At 42.2% G+C, this 10,705-nt stretch overlaps 1 protein-coding gene and 1 long non-coding RNA gene across 3 annotated transcripts in view; one reads left to right on the top strand and one right to left on the bottom strand.

The window, feature by feature from the left end:
* Nucleotides 1-576: 576 nt before the first annotated feature.
* The window catches only part of LOC101172994 (leucine-rich repeat and fibronectin type III domain-containing protein 1-like protein), a 275,228-nt gene continuing 265,099 nt past the window's right edge, over nucleotides 577-10,705 (top strand). Inside the window, exons 1-2 of one of the 2 annotated variants that reach the window (XM_004075203.4) lie at nucleotides 577-817; nucleotides 1,664-1,808. The gene's annotated coding sequence lies outside the window, so the exon portion shown is untranslated. Of the gene's footprint in view, nucleotides 818-1,663; nucleotides 1,809-9,578; nucleotides 10,379-10,705 lie in introns of those variants that run through there. The other variant, XM_023961321.1, reaches the window with a different exon arrangement.
* On the bottom strand, nucleotides 8,871-9,524 carry LOC110016173. The gene is made up of 2 exons (XR_002291461.2): nucleotides 9,201-9,524; nucleotides 8,871-9,125 (listed from the first exon to the last, which is right to left on the bottom strand). It is a non-coding gene; the product is annotated as an uncharacterized LOC110016173 (long non-coding RNA).

The following is a 10,705-nucleotide window of genomic DNA, read 5'->3' as shown; positions in this document are numbered from 1 at the left end:
ACAGCAAACCAAGATGAAAAGATCCAATAAAAGAAAAATAATGGTGGCTATCAATCACAGGGGGTTCAGTATGAACGTGTATTTATAGAAAATAAACCCCCGAAGCAACTATTGTTCTATTCAAGTGTACTAAAAATATACTTAGTATCTGCTAAAAGTGAGACAGTATACAGTAAACTTAAAATGTTTCAATTAAGTCTGAAAAAGTATTCAACTTCCTACACGTACATGGTCTATATGCTATACTTACACAAACCTATTTTCAAGTTTCAAATGTATGTCTGGAGCCTCTGCCGGGATCTCACAGGATCCCCCCGACCAGCAGGGACCCCCCATGACATGAGGGAAAACAAAGTCATAGTTAGGGATCAGGTGGAAAAGTGTTTTTGGCCTCATTTCATGACCTTTTTCTGTCGTGAGAAAGGTTATGAACACCCGTCAGAGGAAGCTTGATGTGAAGGTTGCTACGACCAATCAAAAGTCCCAAACCCAAACCTTAGTGTGGGCCATTTCCTGTTTTATTTTGAAAAAACCTCTGCTTCAGTTTGCTTCCTGTAGCTGTTTTCTCCCACACCTGTTGATGATTAATGGATCCTTTCATCCTTCCTTCATCTGAAACCCAAAACTACCATGTTTTGTTTGTTTGTTTGTTTGTTTTGCTTTCAGCATGTTTTTTTAATTTTTCCGTTCCTTCGTCCAGTTCTTTTTTTACGGAGTAAATGTTTTCAGTCACTTTCTTGATGGGATTTTCCATCTTGACTTCTGATGACCCGATCAAAGAGGAGGACGGTTGGAGCAGAGAAAGGAGGACCCAGAAGTAAGATGAGTAGAAAAAAAGGAACAAATCTAAAATGAATGATGTTTCAGTGATAGCACTTAATGTTCTACATAATTCATTTAGTGGCTGAGTGGAGCTTTTTCATGAGCACTGATTTAAGTCAAGTGGGTTTAAACTTCAGGGCATACATTTTTCAAAGTTGAAGACTTTTTTTTCTAAAGAATATTCATCATTTTTCACAGGCTAATGGATATTTTAGTAATTATGGTCCAAATTCAGAGACAGTTTTTATTTTATAAAAAACAGAACCTCTGGACTCTGGCTTCAATCTGTTATTTTGTCTCAAATATATTTATATTTCAACTCTGCACATATATCAGAAGCTGGTTTGATTTGCACATCAAAATATTTCTTTAACAGCACTACCTTTTGTTTTTTCTTAGAAATCTTTTTGTGAAACTGTTTGAATAAGATGAATGTGTATTTGCAGTTTAAAATTACTTTTCTTACTATAGAAACTGCAAAACAATGTTCAACGACAAACTCAAGTTAATGATTGATGAGTTCTGATCAAAACCCTTGTTTCCTCTCTGGTTTGTCTTCATTCTTTAGAGTTTGGTAAAAAGTTTTACCAGCTTGTCTCCCATTTTTATCTTTGAAAGTTTTTTCACCAACAGTTTGTTTTTGAGCTTAAAGTGGGGCTGAAAACTAGAATAACGATTATTTCTGAATCTCAACGTGCCAACGGACTAAAGATCCTTCGTTTGGATGTGGTTGGAAATGTTGAGGTTGTAGACAAAAGGGTGATTTTTGTTAACTGTTTAGGCCCCAAGAAAGGCTCATTGGGGATGAATATAATTAAACCTCTGGTCTGTCTTCACTCAGGGCAGCCGTCCAGGATCTTGGCCTCTTCCAAGTCCTGATCTAAAGCATCGTAAGGACCGGCTCCATTGTATGAGTCAACTGCCAGGCTCCAGCGTCAGGCGCCAGTCTTCATCGCAGCCCGTTCAGAAAGGCTCTGCGGTCACAGGTAATCACTGTTCCGACCGACTCACTTTGCACCTGAGCGTTCTCAACTGAGACCCGACCAAATGGTTGAAGCCATTCCTGAATTATGAAGTCATTTTCCAAGTTGTGGACGCGGTCTGCATCCCAACTAGCGCAACAAAAGGCAAATAATTGTATTAGTGTGTGACACCGTTTAACAGCTTTAAATCGCTCATAAAACATTCAACAAGGCAAACTGTTCGCAAGTTAATGATCTGTCAGATTTTATATATTAGCTGCTCGGTGAAATGAAATGCATAATTGATCATTAATGAGCTGGGGTCGTTATGATTCAAGTCGTTAATTGATCTGTGCAGAATGTGTGAGGCAGTCATCTTCTGCAGAGAAGGATGAGCAGCAGCTCATTGTGTTGATGTGGTTGAAAGGTAAACATGAAACAAGTAAATGAACGAAGAATCATTGAGGCTGGTGATTTTATGCCATCCAGTCAGCTTCTGTTCCACCTGCGCTCTGTTCTCTTTCCACCTATCAGGGTGGGTCTGTTACAGTTGATCAGTTATCTGTTCGCTGGTTCCTATAGTGTGCGAGTCCAGTCGGTGCCGAAGCTCTGATCTTTCTGGTGCCGAGCAAACAAATGAACTCTGGTGGTCCTGGCTCATATGCAAGTGAACCCTGGTGTGCTTCACTACACTCTGAATGACTAGAGGAAAGTGTTGCAATTATGTCTAGTAAAAATCAAAAGGGAAGCTGGGAGATCGACTCCAAAGAAGAGCGAGTCATGAAAAACGTTGAAAAAGTCTTGATGTGGCGTTTTGAGTGGTTTCAAAGATCTTTTATTGTCATTTCACCACAGAGATAAAAAGGAAATTTGTGACGGGAAATGAAAAACGTATCAATGTGATACAAAACATGTAACCTGAACCTAATGCAATGGTGTATTCCACAGTTCCCTATGATCATTGCACAGATTTAGCACAAAAAGAGAATTTATAAAGAGACCACTGCTCTCAAGTTTGTCCATGGGGGGGCTACAATTATCTTCCAGAGTTCAGCAGTCTTCCTGCTTCCTCACTTTTCCTTTGTGTCCATTGTTTGGGAATCCAAATAAGGAGTGGCTGTGACTGCCGATGGTTCTCTTCAGAAAATCCATCATCATAAGCCGGCTAAAGTTATTAAAGTGTTTTGAAAACCATCAATCAGAGTCCACGGGACTCGTCTTTACTAAAACCCACTTTGAAACTTTGTCATTGGAGAAAAGATCAGTCAGGGAGTCACACCACAGACAAAACACATCTAATGTTCCAACCACAGCCGAATGGAGGAATTTGAAGTGGAGTAAGTAAGGATTGGATACGTGAGATTTGGACGCGTTTTTTGCCGAACTTAATCATTTCCATCAAATGAGATCATCGGGTCTTGTGTATGTTCAAAGGAGAAGTGATGTTTTTGGGTGAAAACCTGTTATGTTTAGTCCCTGACAATCATCAAAATCCCTGGAATGTGTTTATGTCTGGCTTTGAGGAATGTCTCCTTCATTAGCTCGTTTCCTGCAGAACAAATCCAGAAGCAGCAGACGGATGTCGGTCCGCAAAGGCCATGAATCCAGGGGGAGACGACATTCTTTGAGCTTAACAACCTGCCAGCCTCTCAGCATGACAACCATGATCCAGAGAAACTTCTCTCCACACTGCAAACCGTCTCCCTGCTGCACTTACAGGCTGCTCTTCTCCACGGCCCCTTAAACACACCTGGGTGCTTCCATGCAGGTTCATACAGCTGCTTTCATGGTTCAGGCATCATTTAGCCTCATACTCTGTCAAAAGCTTGGCTAGAAAACGTAAATGTTAAAAAACTGTTTGATCTGAACTGATCGTCAACTCAGAACCTTTCTCCTTTAGGCAGCCAATACCCTTATGGCTCTAATTGATCCTTCTTTGAGTCCATTTCTGCCTCTGAATGTGACCACTGGTTAAATGGTGAATGGTGTATACTTGTATGGTTTGAATAAACAGATAAGTAAACAAATAACCTAAGCCCCAAGAAATAAGTGAGAAAAAAAACCCCATGAAACCCCTCAACCCCTCAATGTGGATGCAGTGAGGAGTATTAGTCCTGGAAGTCTGGAAGGCTGAGTCTTCCTCTGGTTTCCAAACTGATCCGTGGTGGTTTACATTCCCAAAGGAATTGGGAAATGAATGAGTCTAATGATTTGAACCAAGTAGTTGGAGGTTTGGAAGGAATCATTGAAAACAGGTAGTTAATTTTTGGGAGAATCGTCATTTTTATGGCTGCAACTCTCCCTTTTAGGGAGATGGGTAGAGTTTTCCATCTAGTGAGATCAGCCTCGGTTGTTTTAAGGAGTCGGGTTTGGTTTAGCTTGAATAGATCAGAAAGCCTAGAGGAAATATTTATACCTAAGTACTTTGTTGCCTGTTTGTGATTTCATGGAGGATGGATTTAAATAGTTGCAGTTAATTGGCAGAAATGTGCTTTTGGACTCGTTTATGGAGAATTCTGAAACTGAGGAAAATGCTTTAATTAGGGAGATGATTTTGCAGATGGAAGATTGTGAATTTGGAGAAAACAACAAAACTCTTCTTCCTTTCAACCGTTCAGCTGTCCGTGTTCACAACGTTTCCTTGACATGACGTCACATTTCATCCGGAATGTTCCGATGGGCGGATCATGGCTGCTGAGCCGCTGCTTCCACATCTGAGCTCGACCTTCGAGATGTTTCAGCTGAATTTCCTCCAACAGTTAAGAAAACGTCCCTGACTCTGCTTTGGTCTCCTCCATCCGGTGAAGTTCAACGGTTTGTTCCTCAGTCTGGATTCTTTAGAGCTTTTTCAAGCGAACCTTTCCGTTGTTCCCAGAATTCTTCTCAAGTCAACATCATTAGTTTTAAAACTTGATCTAAATAAAAGTCGTTAAAAATCGTCTTTAATGTTTCCTTACCTTCTCATGCTCTTTCTTTGTTCTTAATGTCTTAAAGCTGCTAAGTTTGCAAACAATTAGAAATTATTGCTAACCTGTTCATTTCTGAACCACTTTGGCTCATTAGAATTTGGTTTTCATATCCAGCGTTATTGATGAAGTTCTGGGAGCAAATCAATCATGTTTGCTGACATTCTGCACCTTCAGCATATCTATACCTTCCTCTTTTTTTTTTCTTCTTCTCTGCCCTCTGATTACGCCGCTCTTTTCCTTGAGAATCAACTGAACTCTCGACCTTTCACCCATCTTTCCCTGCCGGGATCAGAGCAGCGATCTGAAAGTGTGTGAAAGTAAACGCAGAGATTATGGAGGTTTCGCAGCTCAGCAGCTCTTCCTGTGCGTTCACCGGGGCTCGGCCGCCACGCCGCGTGGCCGTCGCCCCACGTGGGACCTGCTGGATTGAACCTGATCAAACTGTGGGGTTGGCCTTCAGTTAATTCAAAGTCTGAGCTTCATTCGTAAGTTTAACCATTTGTCAGATAGACATCCAGTCACTTTCCCGCCATCATGACGCTTCGTTTGCTGCTGTTCAGCCCCCTCACAACCCCACCCCCCCCAGGCTAAGAGAATTGGCATTTTCCAAAGACATGCAGAGCACGTTTCCACTTACACAGCAGAGGGGGCTTCAGCATTCAGCACACGTGTGGCGCTCCCCCGGTGCTGCTAATTCGGATTCACAGCAGACTCCCCCACCACCCAGACCTGCCTGCACCACCACACTCAAAAAAAGGAAATTACCAGCCAATTAAGTTAACGAAAAAGTAACTTGTCATTTCAACCAGAAAATGTTATGTTTGTAAATCTTACGTGAATGAATCATGTCGATTGTACATAAAAATAATCCATTTAAAAGTTACTTATTTCAATCATGTTGATCCAACGTGATACCATTAAATTGGATGCATTAGTAATCGCAAGGAATTGTGGGATACCATTTTCTTTGTCTATCTGGGCAGATTGGGGTTTAAGTGTGAGTTTTTGTCCCTGGGTTTTATTGTCTAGCTGTTTTACTCTGTTTTAACTAGTGATTTAAACTGTTATGTTTATTTTTTTTTTGCACCATGAGTTAAAGTTTGGTAGAGGATGATGACCAACCCCCTTGTGTGGTAAAATGTTAATGTTCCAATACTTAACACAGAGTTCGTGGTAATTGAGCTCCTGTCTTGTGATGTGGGACTTTGCTGGGTAATTCATGTCATTGATGTGAAAATTAAAAGACCCATTGGTTGTAACATTGGAACAACATATCAATTACAGATGTGTAAATAAAATTAAAGAAAAAAATAGAAATTTAAGTTAAATAAACTTAATTTTCTTATGTGTGACCAATTGAAGTGATTCAATTAAATTGGATCAACTTTTTTCTTTTTAGAGTGAGCAACAATATCAATTTAAAGTTGGGTGCAACTGCTCTATTTAAATTGAATCAACTTAAATTTATTAGTTTGAACCTAAATACATTAAGTTGAGCCAACCTAAATACATTAAGTAGGACCAACATGATTCATTTTTGTTAAAGTAACGCAATCTAATCATGTGGAAATCCTTTCCATAATTTTTTTATGTTCATTCAAAGTGAACGTTTTTTGAGTGCACCTCTCCTCCGTCTTTACCTCGTCCCAGTTGTCTGACGCAAAATGCATACAGACGGATGCTGGTTCCTCCTGGAGGAAGGAACATGGTCCCTTTATTTATTCCAAACCTTTATTTATTCAAGAGCATGAGGACAAATGCTCGGACGGTGATCGGTCACTTCATTTCAAACTCAGTCAGGATTCTGCTTTAGGATCCTGGAATGAACAGGAACGCTGTTGACTGAACTGACCCAAGGTCCAAGACTGAACTCTGACCTCCATCCCTGTCCTCATGGGTGGACTCCTTCTGAAGGAGGTCCTAACTGCATTTTTAGAGAACAAGAACCGGCTGTTTAAGTGTTTGTAACGGGCCAGAAGAACCTGAAAAGGGAAATGAAAACACACATTTCATGAAAAATAATATCCTGAAAAGCTTCCAAATGAACAGCAATGCATGCATTAGAATGAGAACCCATTTCCAAAAGATAAATCCAAAGAATTCAACAAAAATGACAGATTTAACTCCATTTTTTTATCCTTCAAATTTCTAAGCAAAATTGATTCATGAACTTGAAGAATTGATGACCTTGTTATTAAATTGATGATGGATCATTCTTTACCCATCCTTAAACCAACGTTGGTATTTGATCATTTGGTTGGTAAAAATACCTTTATAATGATTAATACGACATCAAAAACGGTTTGCTGCCTCCTAACCGTCTGGCTGGCATCACTGGACTGAAGGGGAGCAGGTGGGAGGTTTCCTTCCTCCCCGCTGCTCCTCACCAACACCGACAAGAGTCCCTGAACGCACCGAAAACGAGCCAGCCTGCAGAATGGATGCACTGTAAAAAGTATTCCTGTGATATTACCTTAAAAAAGTTAAGGCAACGTTTTCAAAACAAGTTATTTTATAGTTTATTGAAAAAAGTGGAATGTAAAAAAAAATTATAGTTAAGTCAACACAACTATTAAGAAAAAACTAGTTTTAAAAACTTTGTTAAATTTGAGTTGGTAGTACTTGATAAAAAAATAATAAAAAAATAAAATATGTAGCACGTTTATAATTCTTTGACGAACCCAAATGTTTTCATTTTAATGAGGTCTTAAAATGTAAGTTTTGAAAAAGTGAAATTATTTGTTAGGACTTAACGACATCTTTGTTTTTTTTTAAATTCTTTTGATTTTGAAAAGAGTTATTCAGATTGCAAAGTTATTAAAAGAACTCAAAATAGACGTTTCAACAACCATTTAGTCATAACATCATTCAGTCAACATTTCAAAGAAGACCACAAAAAAACAGGGAGAATAGGGAGAACTTTAGCCTTTTAAAAACTTCACAGTTTTAGGGAAATCGCGGTGGATCCAAACCAGCAAACAGCCGGCTCTTCAAAAACCGTAATGTCTGTAGGAACAGGAACTCCTGAGGATTCCTGCTGCATCTGCCGCACGGCAGAGGAAAATCTTCATGCCGCCTCCTACGCCTCATGCACGGCAGTTTCTGAGAGACCTGAACAATTACCTTTAAAAAAAAAAGACTAGAATGTTATCAGTTTTGATCAGAATCTGAGCACAACACAGTGGATTACCAGGACCGTATCTATGCACCTGCTGAAAGGTTTCTCTACGTCTTATTTTAAAAGGAAACTGGCCCATGAGGAGGACTAAAACTTTCTGTCACCATCTCCCCCCCCCACGAGGAAGCCAAACTGCATTTGATGAACATGTTTTCATACTTTTTACCACACTGTCAATCATGAAGAAGTGAGGGAGATTCTACTGGACAGCTCATCTCCACTTTGAATTGTCTGACTTGAAGACTGGTAATCACATCAAATGAATCATTTAATGTTTATTCATAATATATTTTTGGGAAATAAAAAACTCAACAATTGTTAAACGGAACATTTAAGTTTTGCTTTTAATTTCTTCAACTTTCACTGTCCTGTGTCTGGGTTAGCCTTGAAACAATTACAATCTCGGTTAAAACGTGCTATTTTTTTTTTTTTTTTTTGGAACAGATGCTCTTTTACCACAATGCTAAACCTGAAAAAGACTAAAATATAAAAACAGTTTCTGTGATTAAGCGCAGTGTTGATGTTATGATAAAGCTAACTCACAGAGTTAGTATTTAAAACATAAACTAAATGCAAACTCAATAAATATGCTTTTTCCATGCGGCTTACAATAAAAAGGTTATATAGTCAAAGTAACAAAAACAAAACTATACAGTACCTTTTATTCCAGCGAGATGTCCAACAAAGTCCATCAAAGCGGTTCTTTGTGAGCCCAAGCTGAACAAACCCAGAACAGTCCAGGTCCGTCACGGTGGGCGTGTCTGAAATTTCAGTTTGAATTCATCTATAAAAACGGACTTTTAGGAAATTAAAATGTTTCCGTAGTTCAGTGAAATCGTTTTTGTTAGTCAATTTTGAGAACTTAATTATTCAAAAATAATGATTATTATTAAAGGTAAATGTGATAAATGTAGTGAAATAAATCCGTGAACGCTTGAAGACTTTTTAGTGTGACTTTATTTTCAAATGCTTTTCAGAATTTCACTGGATTCTTTTGTCCACTTCGCTGGTTTTGGTGATTTGGATCTTTTCGTTCTTTCAGGATTATGCAAAAATGTTGAGATTCAGTGAAGATCATCTCGAACGTGTGATGTTTGATCAATATGGCTCTGCAGTGGATGTAGTCTTTTAAAACCTTAGGGAAGCTTTATTTGACTTTTGCTGGTCCCCACATAATGATTCCTCCACCTCCTGCTGAACCCGATGAGTTTGTGCTTCCTGTGAGTTTGAAACATCTGGATGTTGGGACTGAAGGTCAGATTCCTCCACCTGTCCGCCGCTTCTCACACCTGAGCCGTTCTGTCTGCACGCTGGTCCTGATGCAGCGCGCGGATGGGAAGAGGAGATGGAGAGTCTGGGTGTGTCTTTATTTAAATTCACCGCTCACGCGCTGCCCCCTCCCTCCGCCGTCAGTCCTCCTCGTGCAGCCGGTGTGGAGCGCGCGCAGGATTGAGCCTAGATTTCAAACTTGAAGCTCGCCTTCATTTGACCAAACCCGCAGCCGCTGCAGTGAGAAAGAAGCGGGCAGAGAGGGATGGAGCGGAGGATTTAACCGGCTGAGGTGGAATCAGACTGACAAGGTGACACCTTCCTTCCCGCGTCCCTGCCGGCGCGCGGGAGTTTGGACGTGCTGCACCTCTGCGGACCTGCGAGCAGAAGGAGACATCCGCTCCCGGGGCATCAGAAGACCGGCCTCGGCTGCAGAGCAGCGGAATGTGGAACTGACACCGGATGACGAGCGGGACTCCGCCCGCGCGGAGCAGGAATCTGTTTCTCCACGCAAACAGGCAGTTTGCAGCTCTGCGCGCGGCGGCGGAGCAGGGCGCGCTCCCGGGATGTTCTGAAGTCTCCTTTCTCCCACAGGCCGGAACCGGAGGAGAAGCTGCGCTCCGACGGGGAGCCTCTTAACGGAATCCTGGATGAGAAAACGTCCCTTCTGCTCCCATACGGCTTTCTGATCCCGTCGCTGGATCCTCCTCGCGCTTGCAGGCGCGCGCCGGAGCAACAGAGGGACTCGGATTCTGGATTTTAGGAATCAGCTCCCAGCATCACTTTCTGTCCCCCCCTTTGGGATTTGGAGTTTTCTGTGGCGGGTTCAACGCGGTTTTGACGCGCATGGCGCGAGCTGGCGCAAACCCGCTCACTTTCGCCCCGCAGTGCATTTGGCGTGCCGGGGGACTCTGAAGGGAGTTTTCTCCGTCAACCCCCCACCACCGCCCCCCAGGTCGGTGCTTTTTCTGGTCGGACGTCCATATATACATTTTTCGCTTGTTTGCGCGCGCACACGCACAGTCCAGCCTGCACGCTCGGATCTGCTCTGGATGGGGAACGGGAGGACGCAGACGCGGGAACCGGGAGTTTTTGGGATGCGCCGTTTTTTCAGGCTTTGAGGATAACGCCACGCGGAGTGTTTGGGAGGAGGAGGAGAGGAGCGGAGATCCATGAAGGTAAGGAGGACGGATGGCAGGGCGCGCGTGAGATGGCGGAGAATGGCCGTTCTGCCACGGGGACGTCAGGCTCACCGCGGGAGGGGATTGGGGGGGGGGGGTGTTATTCTTAGTTCTCAGGAAATGAATCATCGCTGTAATCTGATTACTGTGTGCCGTAACCTCGCTGTGTGTAACTGCTCCTCCCTGCGTCCCGCCGGCTCCCTCAGTGGACTGCAGCTGATCGCACCCCCCCCCCCCACCACCACCACCACCACCCATTTACAAGAAACTGAATCGACAAGCGAGTTTATTTGTTTCGGGGGCGTCCTGGACCCCTGTGCGTTG

Source organism: Oryzias latipes, chromosome 13, assembly GCF_002234675.1.
Source record: "Oryzias latipes chromosome 13, ASM223467v1".
NCBI lineage: Eukaryota > Metazoa > Chordata > Actinopteri > Beloniformes > Adrianichthyidae > Oryzias > Oryzias latipes.
Note: the sequence above shows the minus strand (reverse complement) of the source record. Positions and strands in the feature narration are given on the sequence as shown.